We start from the raw sequence: 16,648 nt of genomic DNA, 5'->3' as shown, positions 1-16,648 counted from the left end.
GGGCAGATTCAAATGGGCCGAATCAGATGGGCCAATTCAGATGGGCCAATTCAAACGGGCCGAATCAATGGGCCGATTCAAATGAGCTGAATCAATGGGCCGAATCAGATGGGCCGATTCAAATTGGCCGAATTAGATGGGCTGAATTAGATGGGCCGATTCAAATTGGCCGAATTAGATGGGCCGAATCAGATGGGCCGATTCAAATGGGCCGAATCAGATGGGCCAATTCAAATGGGCCGAATCACATCACCATTCATCTATTGTTAGAGATCATGTTAGAGCATTATCACAAAAAAAAAATGAATCATATCCAATGGATCATCTGGACCATACCACAAATGGCAGTGGTAATAATGACTTCCACAGTTAAATTCCAATAGGCCACACCAAAGTATTTATTTCCCATCCATGCTGTTCATAAGGTCACAAGGACCTGAACAGGGGAGGAAAACAAATATTATATTGATTCAAAACTTGTGTAACCCAAAAGGGGTTTCAATGGTGGGCGTTCATCCCACTGTTTTTTGCAGTGTGGTCCACTTGATATTAGATATGTCTTATTTTTCTTCTCAAGCCTTAGAACAATCTCACCAAATGGGATGGGCGGTCTGGATATTGCACATACATCAGATGGTGGGGTCCACGTCCCTGGACAGTGGACAGTGCTGGTTGCAGCACATCAGCAGGGTGAGTATTATCGTCTTACGTACAGGCAATGTGGACAGAACACCCACATCACGTGGGCCACACCGTCCTCAGCTGGACGGTGTGAATGAAACACATGCATCGTGGTGGTCCCACGTGATGGGTGCAGTACGGTGGGCTCCACCTGAACTTGGATTAGCCTCATGGCGGTACATACGTACATCCAAGTGGGGTCCATGGTAGTGTGGCCCACCTTATCTGCTAACACTCACCACAGCAATAAGGTGGCTGGTATGCGATTGCCAGCCAATCATCATCAAATAAGGTGGGTCCCACGTGGGAGTGGCCTACCATAGTGTGTGTGTGTGTGTGTGTGTGTGTGTGTGTGTGTATCAGCATCCAAGGAGTCTGGACGCTAGATGGACAGTTTGGGTGAAGCAGGGTGGATCCACGTGGTGTGGCCCATCATATATTTGAAATCAAATTAATATTTGTGTTTTGCCAACGTGCAACACATATATGGTGTGGTCCGCACTAGTGGACTGCCTCATTGAGCAAGCTGATATTCGTTTATTCCTTCATTTGGGTCTGTCCAAATGGACTTCTATGTGGGCCACTCGGTGGACGGCATGGATAAAATACATACTTCAGGGTGGACCACACAAACACCATCCATACAAGAGAGAGAGGAAGAGAGAGAGAGAGAGAGAGAGAGAGAGAGAGAGAGAGAGAGAGAGAGAGAGGGACCCCGCCACTATGGGCTCCTCTCTACATTGCATACATCAATGTAGGTCCCACAACAAGTGGGACCTTAAAAAATGAAATTTAACGGTGGATCACCCACCTATTGCTCTCCTCCTTGATCCCTTAGACTCCTATGCTCCTTGCCTTCAATTTTGATGGAGGTAGATGATGAATGAATGGTTGAGATGGGAGATGAGAGAGTGGGAAAGTGGGCCACACTTGTTTTGGGAGGGAGAGCTTGGACATTGGAATTTTTTTTGTTGCTTGAAAGGTTTGAGAAATGAGAGAGAGAGAGAGAGAGAGAGAGAGAGAGAGAGAAGTGATGGGATGATATGAGATGGGTGTTGTAAGGAATGGGAATGGAAAAGCATATGTTTGTTTGAATTTTTAGTAAAAGAGGGATGGGTAGGGAGAGAGAGAGAGAGGTTACTTGTGGAAAAGAGGGAATGAGCATTTGTACTTGGGATACGGTGAGGTGGCAAGGTGGCATTGAGGTAAGGGTGGTGTACTTGACTTAATTTAATATGACATGTAGTAGAGATTCTCTCGAAATTCACCACGCGCGGCATTTCTTTGGAATGAACACGGGCTCACATCTCCTGACCCGGGTATTGGATCGGTGCGCGAGTCGCGACGTTGGACCCGCGGCGATGGCGTTGTCGCTAAGGTATAAGTTTAGGATCGAGCCAGCTTTGGTATGTAGGACTCGGCTTAGGATCGCACGCAAACGTCGGATATAGGTTGAGGGTTGCCGGAATTCGACTTGGAGGACTGCGGAAGCCTACGAAATGGTATGGTGTAGGGTACGGGTCTTACAACTCTTCCCTACAATAAAAATTTTATCTTCAAAATTTATACAATCGTTGCAAGTAAACATAACTCATAATAGAAGAGGAAACAAGACATTGTCATATAAAATCAGAGACAACATACATGATACAACATATAATCAATCATCAAAGAGATGGGGATAACGCTCTCGAATCTCGGCCTCGTGCTCTCAAGACGCCTCATCAACAAAATAGTAACCCCACTAAACTTTTACAAAGGGAATGCCCTTAGTCCGGAGGACTTACTCCTTCTGATCAAGGATACGAACTGGCTGCTCAATGTAAGAAGCGTCCTCACGAACCTCCAACGGTTGCCAATTAATAACAGGAACGATGTCTGACCCACACTTCCTCAGCATAGAGACATGAAAAATGTTATGGACGCCAAACAACTGAGATGGTAGGGCAAGCCGATAGGCCATGGCGCCAACACGCCCAGTGATCTCGAAGGGTCCTATGAATCTCAGGGGCAAGTTTGCCCTTCGCTCCAAATCGAAGCACGTCCTTCATGGGCGAGACCTTGAGATACACTATGTCTCCAACAGTGAACTCTAAAGGACGGCGCTGACGATTAGCAAAACTCTTCTGTTGGCTCTGAGCTATGCGCATCTTCTGTCTGATGATATCGATAGCCTCTGACATCTGCTGCACAAGCTTGGGACCTAGGAGATGCCGCTCTCCGACATCAGTCCAACAACTCAGAGATTTGCACGGTCTGCCATATAATGCCTCAAAAGGAGCCATACCAATGGTCACATGATAGCTATTGTTGTATGCGAACTCAGCCAATTGCAGGTGCTCATCCCGGCTACCCCCAAAATCAATCGCACAGGCCCGAAGCATATCCTCAAGGATCTGGTTGACCTTCTCAGTCTGACCATCGGTCTGCAGATGATACGCGGTGCTGAGCTGCAAATCAGTGCCCATCGCTCTCTAAAAGCTCTCCCAAAACTGTGATGTGAACTTCAGATCTCAGTAGAAAACCATCGAGACAAGAACACCATGCAATCTTACGATCTCATCAACAAATAGCCTGGCGAGCTAGTCCGAATGCCAAGTCTCACGAATCGCAAGAAAATGTGCCGACTTCGTCAGACGGTCCACGACAACCCAGATGGCGTCATGAACGCGCTGAGTCCTTGGCAAACCCATGATAAAATCAGTAAATACGTGCTCCCACTTCCACATCGGGACGCTCAACAGCTGCAATGGACCAGGGTGTCTCTGATGATCAGTTTTGACATACTGGCATGTATCATACTCGACCACAAAACTGGCGATATGATGCTTCATCCCTACCCAAAAATACTGTCTCCTCATATCACAATAGATCTTCCTTGAGCCAGGGTGGATCGAAAACCGCGATCGATGTACCTCGGTCATAAGATCTCTGTACAACTTAAGAATATCCAGGACACATAATCGGCCTCTGAAGCGAACTCCACCATCAGAACTAATCTACCAATCTATCTGACTCCCAGATGCTGCCTCTGCGCTGTAATCCTGTAACGACTCGTTTGTCTACTAAGTCTCGATCACCATCAGAACCAATCTGACAAACTCAATAGCTGAACAATAGAAGACTGCAAACCAAACTCGAAGTCGTACTCAGTTATATCCTTGAGCATCCTCCACTCCTGAATCATCATGTGTGCCACCAGGCCTCGTGGCTGACAGCTGAGGGCATCCGTCACCACATTCACCTTGCCTGAATGGTACTGGAGGTTGAAATCATAGTCCTTTAGGAACTCTATCTAGCGTCTCTGTCTCATGTTCAACTCAGACCGAAAGAATAAATACTTCAAGCTCTTGTGGTTAGAAAAGAGCTCAAACCTGACCGTATAGAGATAGTGTTTCCACACCTTCAGTGCAAAGACGACTGCTGCCAGCTCCAAATCATGTATGGGATAGTTCAGCTCATGGACCTTGAGCTGGCGAGATGCATAAGTCACTGGTCTCCCGTGCTGCATCAAGACAACACCTAAGCCAATACGCAAAGCATCGATAAATACAACAAATCCATCACTCCTAAAGGGAAGAGTGAGAACAGGGGCGGACGTCAAACGGTCCTTCAGCTCCTTGAATGCCTGCTCACATCCGTCAGTCCAAACAAAATCTGCACCCTCCGAGTCAACCTGTTTAACGGGGCTACAATACGAGAGAAGCCCTCAATGAAATGCCGATAGTATCCTGTTAAACCAAGAAAACTATGAATCTCGGATGCAGTCGTGGGCTAGTCCCACTGACGCACTGTCTCAACCTTCGAGGGGGCCACTGCGACACCCTCCCTCGTTAACACATGACGGAGGAACTTCACCTCTTCCTGCTAGAACTCGCACTTCTCCAGCTTCGCATATAGTTGGTGGGCACAGAGGGTCTACAATGCGATCTCTAGATGCTGTATATGGTCTTCACGAGTCCACGAATATATTAGAATATCGTCGATGAAGACCACAACAAACTGATCGAGATATGGATGGAAGACCTCGTTCATTAACTGCATGAAGACCGCGGGTGCATTGGTCAGTCCAAAAGACATGACTTGAAACTCAAAATAACCATAATGTATCTTGAAAGCCGTCTTCGGGATGTCCTCCTCTCGGACTCGAATCTGATGATAATTAGAACGTAGGTCAATCTTCGAAAAGAACTGTGCACCCTGCAGCTGATCAAACAAATCTTCTATCCTTGGGAGAGGATACTTGTTCTTGATCGTAACCCGGTTAAGCTCGCGATAATCCACGCAAAGCCTTAACAAGCCACCGTTCTTCTTGATGAAGAGTACCAGTGCTCCCACGGAGAACTAATTGGATGAATGAATCTCAATTCACGTAACTCGTCCAACTATTGCTGCAGCTCCCTCAACTCCATCAGTGCCATACAATATGGGGCCTTCGAGATAGGTGCAGTATCGGGCACAAGATCGATCTAGAACTCAATATGTCGACGAGGCGGTAACCCCGGAATCTCCTGGAACATATCGAGGAAATCACAAACAATCGACAACTGATCAATACATGCGGCAATAGGCTCCTCAACGGCGAAGGACATCAAATAAGACAACAGCTCTCCTCTAGGCTCGGCAATGAACTGAAACTGCGACAAGCCTAGTATGCAGAATGTGACTATCCTCGCGAAATAGTCCAAGATGGCGTGGTACTCGACAAGCCAATTCATGACCAAGATAACATTAAAATCTGACATCGGTAACATATACAAGTCGGCGGGTAAGAAAATCTCTCCCACTAATATTGGGCAAGACGAACAGAAGTGGCCTAATATTGTAGTCTTTTACAAGGCCGTTGATACGATCAACCCCTCACGAGTAGACTCTGTCAGCAATCTAGTCGAATGACAGAATCCCTCAAACATAAATGAGTGCCAAGCATCGGAATCAAATAAAACTCGGGCGATGCATGCAGAGACTAGAAGTATACCCTCGATAACTTCTCCGGAGGACTATGGGTCCTGTTGAGCCACGTAGAACCTAACCTGAGCTGGCTAGGGAGGTGTCTATCCCCTTTGGGGTCCCTAGTGCTGTTGTTACCTCCGCGGTAACCTGTACTGCTATCTCTACTGCTATTGGGGCCTCGACGGCTGAGGTGGCTGCGGTCGCTGCAGCTATGGTCACTGCTGCGCTGGAGGCTACTATGGCCCTCTCAGTTGTTGCAGATGAGGGCGGGGGTACTTATACACGTGGTGCCCTGTCCCACCACATCCAAAATAAGTCCCTATATACGGCTGTTGGGGTGGTACTGGAGGTGCTGCTGGTGCTCTAGCAGATGGGTGGCTCCTATCCTCTGTGGTCGTCGATGCTGTTGAGAGCTAATGGAGGGGGCCTACCTCTTCCGGCTTCTCCTCTGATCTCGATCACTCAGCATGTCAGCCCACTTAGTCTCATAAATCTGAGCCCTCTGCACTACCACCTAAAAAGTCGGGAGCTTATGCCCAATAACGCAGCTTCGAAGACCGTAACGCAAGCCGTTCTCGAAACGGTGGGCCTTTCGCCCCTCATCATCAACCAAATATGGCACGAACCTCAATAGCGCCACAAAATAGGCCGCATACTATGCCACAGACATGTCCCCCTACACCAGAGTCTCGAACTCTAACGCTCTCTGACGACGAATGTGTTCGAGGAATTACTTCTGCTCAAATCGATCAATAAAATCCTCTTATGTCCAGATAAAATCAGGCCCTGCAACACGGGTAACAGAGGTCCACCAGTGCTCGACCTCACCCTGGAGGGAAAATACTGTTAACTGGACTCATTGCTAGGTCATACATGCCATAGTATTAAAAATCTTCTCCACATTGGAGCTTCATTTCTCGGCTATTGTCGGATCGGCTCGCCTTGGAAACGCGGAGGATCGAGCTGTTTAAACTCTCGTAGAAGGGTACTCGCGCGCTCCTTCTCTGCTTGGGCTGGCGAAATAACAGGGTGCCTGCCCTATCCTTGAAGTGCAGTCGTTACAGCCTGCAACATCTGCTGTAACTGGGATGCACTCACAGGTACGGTCGGATCCACACTGGTCTCAGGTGGAGGAACGACATCTTCAAGTTGGGGAGCAGGGATCTCTGGGGGTGGAGCGGGAGTTGTAGGTGGTAAAGTGGGAGTCTCATGTGGTGGAGCGGGTGTAAGGCCCGTGTCTTAGTCCATACCGTTCCGTTGGCTTCCGCGGTCCTTCCGATCGAGTTCTGGTAATCCTTGACCCATATTCGACGTTTACACGCGATCCTAAATTAGGTCTCGCATACCGATGTCGGTTCGAGCCTAAACTTATATCTTAGTGACCGCGTCATCGCCGCGGTTCCAACGCCACGACTCGCGCACCGAACTGATACCTAGGCCAGGAGATGTGGGCCTGTGTTCATTCTGAAGAAACGCTGTGTGTTGCGATTATCGAGAGAATCTCTACGATATGTCCCATCAATCAATGTCAAGTACAACCCATACCCCAAGTATAACAACCCATCCCTACCTTTTCTCTCTCTCTCCCCCACCATTTCTCCTTTTTCCATTTTCAACCACAACCATACCCCCCATCACCCTTTCCTTACAACCATCACATCACCCCATCTCTTAAGCCACTACTTCTCTTTCTCTCTCTCATTTCATCTCTTCACTTCCCAAGCAACACACCATCCCACGTCCAAGCTCTTCCCCTCCCAAACAACAAGTGCGGCCCACTTTCCCTACCCTTTTATCTTTCATCTCAACCGTTCATTCATTATCTACCACCATCAAACTTGAAGGCAATGAGCTAAGGTAGCTAGGGGAGCAAGGAGAAGGCCTAGAGGTGGGTGATCCACCATTGATTTCAACTTTTGGGCCCACTTGTTGGTGGGGCCCATTATGATGTATGTATTGTGTTCATGAGGGGCCCATAGTGGCGGGGCCCCCCTCTATCACCGTCTCTCTCTCTCTCTCCCTCTCTCTCTCTCTCCCCCTCCCTCCCTCTCTCTCTTTCTTTGAATGATGATGATGATGATGATGAAGGGGTGACTGTGGCCCACCATGAATCACATATTTCATGTGGGACCCATCGGATGAATGTGTTTGGATCTACACCATCCAGCCCATTGGTGGGCCCAGATGGAAGGAAAACATAAATATCAAGTGGTCCAAACCGATGGGCCACGTGCATGTGGGACCCACCATGATGTCCCTGTTTATCCTCGCCGTCCAGCTTCTCTGGACGCTGGACGTGATAAGGATGGCTAATATGGAGTGCGTGTACTAACATGGGAGTGTACTAACGAGCTAACCAAAAAAAAAGGGAAGGGAAGGAAATTGTGGGCCGCTCATGTAGGCCCCACCTTGATGTATGTATACAATCCACGCCGTCCATTTCATTGCTCAGCCTATTTTAGGCGTTGAGCCAAAAAATGGAGTCAATCTGATAATCAAGCGAGCCATACCATAGGAAATAGTGGGGTTAACCGTTAAAACCCACCTTGATGCCTTTATCCGCCAAAACACGCTGCATATCGGGCTTGATGGGTCTGTCCTGAGCTATGGAATTCAATGGCTAGGTTAGATTTGTCCGAAGCGGGCCCCACCTACCAAAAATCACAGAAAAATAATAAAAAAAATTTAAAAAAATAAGGTGCAGCAGCTAACACTGCTGCTGTCAGAACGCACGCAGGTACTGCTTGCGCGCTGGCAGACGGACGACCTGGCAAGGACCCACGGTCCTAGTCGTGGGCCCCACCTTGATGTGTCCCAATCATCCACACAGTGCATTTTGATGGGGCCCCTTAGGGCTGTAATCCCTCCAAAGATCAAGCTGATCTGACGCTCAGGTGGCCCACATCACAGGAAATAGTGGAGATTTAACGTCTGCCATTGGAACCCTTTTTAGGTCAGCAGAGGTTTTGAATTAATATGAAATTTGTTTTTACTCTTCATCCAGGTCTACGTGACCTTATGAACGGATTGGATGGCTTGTAAACATTATGGTGGGCCCCATGTGGAGCCCATAGTGTTGTCCGTGTTTTATTCACACTGTCCACTGCCGTGGATGGTGGAGCCCACCTAGATGTATGTGTTTTATCTATGTTGTCTAGCCATCTTAGGTGGCTGCTGGACGACGAGGGACCCCACCATGAGGAATATGTTTCATCCATGCCATCCATCTATATGGGACCCACCCCACATGTGGGGGCTGCACCTTGTGTGTGTGCATGTATATATATATATATATGTATATATATATTATATTATATTATATTATATTATATATATATATATATACATATATATGATGGTGGGCCTTTATGGGCCCTACCATGATGCATGTGTTGCATCCCAACCATCCAACCATTTGAAAGCCCATCTCACGGTTTGAGACTAAAAATGAGACAGATATAGGATCAAGTGGACCACCCAGTACAAAGGCAGTGAGGATTGAACTTCTACCATTAAAATACTTTTGTAGTCACGAAAGTTTGGATTGTTAGGAAATTATTTTTTTTCCTTAGTCCAAGTTTGTGTGGCCCCATGACTAGATTAGGTAAAAAACAAATGCTATGGTGGGCCTTAAGAATTTTAATGGTAGAAATCATTATCACCACTATTATTTGGAGCGTGGTCTAGTTAATCTTTTGATATGATTCATGATATATATGAGGCCCATGTGACTAGGCCCATCTTGATGTAATTGTGGCTCGTTATCGAGGCCTACTTTGATATATATGAGGCCCATGGGTCAAGGCCTAATAGGATGTACATAAGGCCCATTGTAGTGTGATTCCACCATGGTGTATGTGTTGACCTTTATAACGGGTTATGCCTCGGGAGCAATGATGGTTTGACATCCACATTGTAAGAATAATGTTGGTTAAATGTCCGCATTATGACTCTCCCTAGGGCCTATTAATAGGCCTATACTTGTAGCACGTAAGCCGTCTAGGCCCGTCTTTGTTATGACAGAGCTCATCACCACATAACATATTTAGTATAGATCCATGCTTCATGATCATACGCATTATATGTATGCTTGATATGAGGAGTGACTGATCATAGCATATGCCATCGGACAGATTGTTTATGGGCTCCCTGATAGGCGGAGTTACCCTTCATGAGCACGCAGTACGCGCAAAATTGATGCATGAATAGTAGTGTGATTCATGCACTTTGCATTTGTATGGCATGATTTTTATATGCCCTAGCGACATCAGGGTTATGACCTCCACAGACACATCATGGATGGCAGGATCGGATACCGAAAATATAGTTACTAAGCATCGGGGCGTCATAGATGTCCCTGGGTGAAAATTCGTAAACTCGATAGTACCAGAGGATAACTCCAACATCGAGACCGAGTGGATATATGAGTGCACGAGGGCCAAATACTAGGAGGCCGCGTCTCCCACTATGTCGTGGTCGGTTTGAAAGGGGTTTGGCCTTACTCGCCCGAGAGTAGGGGGAAATACTAGGCTGAGTTTGACCAGCTCATGAATGGGTCTGCTATCGACGTGCCGGATAGATATTGGCAGACTATTGGCTAGGCGAATAGTGAGGTTTCTTACGCTTACTAGACCGTGCGGCTAGGAGAGCGGCAATACCATTTGAAGTGTACTGAACCTCGGTGATTATCCAGAATGAGAACTGTACTGATATATGATGAGGATTGGCATGCTTGAGTTGCATCTTGCATCGCATGGCAGGATTATGGCCAATAGCATTCATATCTTGCACCGCATAGCCTTGGTATGACTGATTGTATTCATGTACTCATCACCATGATTCTGCATTACTCTGACCTTGCATTCTGAGCACACTTATATTGCGCACACACTTACACCACCCTCTAAGACTTCTATAAGCTTATGTATGATCGATGCATGCAGGTGACGCCAGGATGCAACCGTAGTCTTATCGCAGTTGGAGTGTGCAGCCGAGCTTCTGGAGTTTCTGTTATTATCATTATCTTGTATTTCCCTTCATTCATTCTGTATTCAAAGTTTTTGATCATAGTGGATTTGTGACGGTATTCTTGTGGTTATTGTTCGTGGGTTATAGTTATGCTCATTATGGATCAAATTGATATTAGAAATCCTTCTTTTAGGATCCCAGGATCAGAACCTGGTAAATGGGTGCCGGGAGCCGAGAATGGGGTTCTACGGAGGCTGTCGACACCGGATTCGGCCATCGAAAATTTTGTGAGCCCGGTTTTCAAGTTTAGGGCGTGACAGCCAGAGTTGCTCGGGTCGTTATCCTTGGTGGCATGTCCTATACAAATAAACAAAGGCACCTGTCAATCCTTGAAAACTCTCGAAGGTACGTTAGGAGACTAAATCGGAAGGTTATGCATTCGGAACCTAATTAACTTAAACTCATACTAGATATGTGATGTTGTTCTCGGTTATTCTTAAGTTATGCTCTGATACCAACTTTTGTCACGCCCCAAACTCAAAAATCGCGCTCACAAAATTTTCGATTGCCGAATCCGGCACCGACGGCCTCCGTAGTACCTCATTCTCGACTCTCGGCACCCATACACCAAGTTTCGATTCTGGGATCCTACAAGGAGGATTTTTAACATCAATTTGATTCGTAATGAGTATAACCAAAAGTATAACCCACGAACAATAACCATAAGAACACATTACAAAATCCACTATGATAAAAAACTTTAAAGTGCAATACGCATGAAGAGAAATACAAGATAATATAACGAAAACTCCTGAAGCTTGACTGCACACTCCCACTGCGGTGAAGCTACGACTGCGACCTGGCATCACCTGCAGGCATCAATCGTGCATAAGCTTATGGAAAGCTTAGAGGGTGGTGTAAGTGTGTGCGCAATAAGAGCGTTCTCAGAAGACAATGTTAAAGTAATGCGAAATCATGCTGATGAGTATATGAATGCAATTAGCCGCACCAAGGCTATGCGGTACAAAATATGAATGTTATCAGCCATATCAAGGCCATGCGATGCGAAATGCAACTCACGTATGCCAATCCTCATCCACATGCCAATGCAGCTCCTCACTAGAGCATCAAATATCAGTATGGTTTTCACTCTGTATAATCACCGGGGTTTAATACACTCCAAATGACACTGCCCCTTTCCCAAGCACGCAGTCCAAGTGAGTATAAGAAACCTCATTATCAACCTAGCCAATAGTCTGCCAATATCTATCTGGCACGTCGATAGCGGACCCATTCACGAGCTAGTCAAATTCAGCCTAGCATTGCCCCCCTCGGGCGAGTAAGGCCACACCCCTTTCCAACCGACCACAATATAGTGGGAGACACGGCCTCCTAGTATTCAGCCATCGTGTACTCATATATCCACTTGGTCTTGACGTTGGAGTCATCCTTTGGTACCATCGGGTTTAGGGATTTTCACCCAGGGACATTTGTGGCACCCCGATGCTTAGTAACAATATTTTCAGTGTCCGATCTTACCATCCACGATGTGCCTGTGGAGGCCATAGCCCTGATGTCGCTAGGACATACAGTAATCACAATCACACAAATGCAAAGTGCATGAGTCACGCAGTCTAATCATACATCAATCAATCATACGCATACCGTGCACTCATGTGGGATAACTCCGCCTATCAGGAAGTCCCACAAACCACCTGTATTATGACATATGCAATGGCCAATCACATCACATAACAAACATACCGATGATGCGTATAGGCATGTATCATAATGACATATTGTCACAAACTCATAATCAGCAATGGCAGTCAGTATCGGCAATCAGCATCGGTAATCAACCTCGACGCAAGGCGGGGTCCATAGATGGACGGCCGATGATGGATTAATTAAAATCAATGGGGCCGAAGCGTTTGGGTTAACCCACGAGAGAATGATGAGGAAGGGCCTAATAAGGCCTAAAGGAATGTCACAATGTGGACGTCTAACCATCATTGCCCATCAATGTGGACCTTTAACCAACATTACTCCCAAGGAATGGGACCATGGTCTCATACAGGGGTCTAATACACATCATCAAGGGCCTCGCTTATAGGGCATATACGCATCACATTGGGCCTCACTCATGGGCCAATATAACATCGAGCCATATCAAATGGGTCGAATCAGATGGGCTGAATCAGATGGGCCGATTCAAATGGGTCGAATTAGATAGGCCCATTCAGATCGGCCGATTCAAATAGGCCGAATCAATGGGCTGAATCAGTTAGGCTAATTCAAATGGGCCAAATCAGATGGGCCGATTCCAATGGGCTGAATCAGATGGGCCGATTTAAATGGGCCGATTCAAATGAGCCAAATCAATGGGCCGAATCACATCACCATTCATCTATTGTTAGAGATCATGTTAGAGCATTATCACAAAAAAAAAAAAAAAAATGAATCATATCCAATGGATCATCTTGACCATATCACAAATGGCAGTGGTAATAATGACTTCCACAGTTAAATCCCAATGGGCCAAACCAAAGTATTTATTTCCCATCCATACTATTCATAAGGTCACAAGGACTTAAACAGGGAAGGAAAACAAATATTATATTGATTCAAAACTTGTGTAAGCCAAAAGGGGTTTCAATGGTGGGCGTTCATCCCACCGTTTTCTGCAGTGTGGTCCATTTGATATTAGATCTGTCTTACTTTTCTTCTCAAACCTTAGAACGTTCTCACCAAATGGGATGGACGGTCTGGATATTGCACATACATCAGATGGTGGGGTCCACGTCCACGTCCACGTCCACGTCCCTGGACAGTGGACAGTGCTAGTTGCAGCACATCAGCAGGGTGGGTACTACCGTCCTACGGATGGGCAACGTGGACAAAACACCCACTTCACATGGGCCACACCGTCCTCAGCTGGACGGTGTGAATGAAACACATGCATTGTGGTGGTCCCACGTGATGGGTGCAGTACCGTGGGCTCCACCTGAACTTGGATTAGCCTCATGGTTATACATACGTACATCCAAGTGGGGTCCACGATAGTGTGGCCCACCTTGTCTGCTGACGCTCACCACAGCAATAAGGGGGCTGGTATGCGGTGGCTAGCCAATCATCATCAAATAAGGTGGGTCCCACGTGGGAGTGGCCTACCTAGTATATACAATATATATATATCAAGGCTTGGTCCAGCGTCCAGGGAGTCTGGACCTGGATGCACAGTTTGGGTGAAGCAGGGTGGGTCCACGTGGTGTGGCCCACCATATATTTGAAATCAAATTAATATTTGTGTTTTGCCAACGTGCAACACATATATGGTGTGGTCCGCACCAATGGACTACCCCATTGACCAAGTTGATATTCGTGTCTTCCTTCATTTGGGTCCATCCAAACGGGCTGCCATGTGGGCCACTCTGTGGATGGCATGGATAAAATACATACTTCATGGTGGACCATCCATACAAGAGAGAGAGGAAGAGAGAGAGAGGAAGCGAGAGAGAGAGAGAGAGAGAGACCTCGCCACTATGGGCCCCTCTCTACATTGCATACATCAATGTGGGTCCCACAACAAGTGGGCCTTAAAAAATGAAATTTAATGGTGGATCACCCACCTATTGCACTCCTCCTTGATCCCTTAGACTCATATGCTGCTTGCCTTCAATTTTGATGGAGGTAGATGATGAATGGATGATTGAGATAGGAGATGAGAGAGTGGAAAAGTGAGCCAGACTTGTTTTGGGAGGGAGAGCTTGGAGGTTGGAATTTTTTTGTTGCTTGGGAGGTTTGAGGAAATGAGAGAGAGAGAGAGAGAGAGAGAGAGAGAGAGAGAGAGAGAGAGAGAGAGAGAGGTGATGAGATGATATGGGATGGGTGTTGTAAGGAATGGGAATGTGAAAGCATGGGTTTGTTTGAATTTTTGGTAAAAGAGGGATGGGTAGGGAGAGAGAGAGTTAACTTGTGGAAAAGAGGGAATGGGCATTTGTACTTGGAATAGGGTGAGGTGGCATTGAGGTAAGGGTGGTGTACATGACTTGATTTGATGTGACATGTAGTAGAGATTTTTTCGAAATTCGCAACATGCAGCGTTTCTTTAAAATGAACGTAGGCCCACGTCTCCTGGCTCGGGTATCGAATCGGTGCGCGAGTCGCAACGATGACGCGGTTGCTAAGGTACAAGTTTAGGGTCGAGCCAGCTTTGGTATGCAGGACTCGGCTTAGGATCACGCGCAAACGTCGGATACAGGTCGAGGGTTGCCGGAATTCGACCGGGAGGACCGCGGAAGCCTACGGAATGGTACGATCTAGGGTACGGGTCTTACAAGTATAGTCCATGGCGCCTTGGATTTGCCTCATTTGTTGGATGCATACAAGATGTAAGTGCAACAATGTAGGGCCAATGTTAGCATGACAAAAATGTTTCTTCTAGTGGTTTATTACACAAGTGATTGGATCACATGGGCTAGAATGGCCTATAAATCCTTGTCAAGAAGCATCTCCTCTAACATTTGGATCACAAGAAACATATGTTTTGAATTAGTTTATTCTAACGTTTTTGCTCCTATAAAAATGATAACTCTAGGTGATATATCTTATTTTCTTACATTCATAAACGATACTTCTAGAAGTTGTAGTCATACGGCTTAAAGACAAAAGATCAAATCTTGGATGTGTTTAAACATTTTCATGCCATGGTGGGAAGGGAAATAAGTAAACCATTGAAGTGTATTCACATAGATTACAGTAGCGAATATATTGGGCCATTTGAACAATATTACATAGATTATGGTAGCGAATATATTGGACCATTTGAACAATATTACAAAGGCCATGAAATTCGACATGCACAATTCGTTCCTAAGACTCCATAGCATAATGATGTAGCAGAGAGAATGGATCACACTATTGTGGAGAGAGTTAGGTGTACATGCTAAATTGTCAATATCATTTTGGAGAAAGGCTATGTGAACCACATGTTAATTAATCTTTCTGCTTACGCTCTTCTTAATGAAGATGTTGTAAAAATGGTATTGATAGGAAAAAATATTTCTTACGAACATCAAAAAATGTTTGGTTGTAGAGTATTTATGTATGTTCCCAAAGATGAGTAGTCTAAACTTGATGACAAGGCAAAACAATATATTTTCTTGTACTACGCAGATAAAATTTTTGGCTAGAGGTTATGCAATCCAATTGATAAGAAAATGATCAAGCTAGGATGTAGTCTTTTTTAAAGACCAAATAATTGAAGATTTTGACAAAGTTGAAAAGCCTCAAGCTGGTGTTGATGATTTTATTGATGTAGATCCAGTTCCTCCTCCCATGGTATATGATGATGGGGAGATGCGCATGGCCAATAAGAAATAGTTTGTGATATTGAACATGAAGAACATGGAGTAACAATCCCCTCAAGAACTATTAGCTGAACCTCAGTCCACTAGAGTAAGCCAATGGTCCAAAAGGTACTCACCTCATAAGTATGTCATACCTATAAATAGAGGTGAACCAGAAAATTATAAGAAATTCAAACTGATGAACATAAAGGAATGTGATTAGGAACTATGCAAGAGGAGATGGATGCTTTTTATAAGAACCACACCTATGACTTGTGAAACTGCCAAAGAATAAGAAAGCACTCAATAATAATAAGGTCACACATATATGAAGGGACATACAAGTATAAGCTTGATTCAAAATTACAAATTTTAACATTCAATCACTACTATAATGTAGTCTACTTGATATTTCAATCTACTACGCTTTTGGGCTTATGCTCTAAAATTATCAGGCAAAACTTGTGAACAATGTATACGTAAGACAAGCGTGAATTCCTTGTGAAAGCCTTTCGCAGAAACTTTCTGCGATGAAGAACTAGGTGGGGCACACTGTAATGTTTATAGGAAATCCACCATGTCCATTAGTTTTATAAGATCAATTTAAGAGATGGGCTAAAAATTATATAAATCCAAAACTCAACTGAGCCGTGTGTCAAGAAAACGTGTAGGTAAATTCCTACCGTGGAAACCTCCTT

General features: G+C 45.5%; 1 long non-coding RNA gene across 2 annotated transcripts in view; it reads right to left on the bottom strand.

Annotated features, from left to right (window-relative positions):
- The window catches only part of LOC131232449 (uncharacterized), a 91,626-nt gene that overhangs the window by 73,517 nt on the left and 1,461 nt on the right, over positions 1-16,648 (bottom strand). The gene's annotated exons all lie outside the window — the stretch shown is intronic.

Source organism: Magnolia sinica, chromosome 18 (assembly GCF_029962835.1).
Source record: "Magnolia sinica isolate HGM2019 chromosome 18, MsV1, whole genome shotgun sequence".
Lineage (NCBI taxonomy): Eukaryota > Viridiplantae > Streptophyta > Magnoliopsida > Magnoliales > Magnoliaceae > Magnolia > Magnolia sinica.
This window is presented reverse-complemented; position numbering and strand designations above follow the sequence as displayed.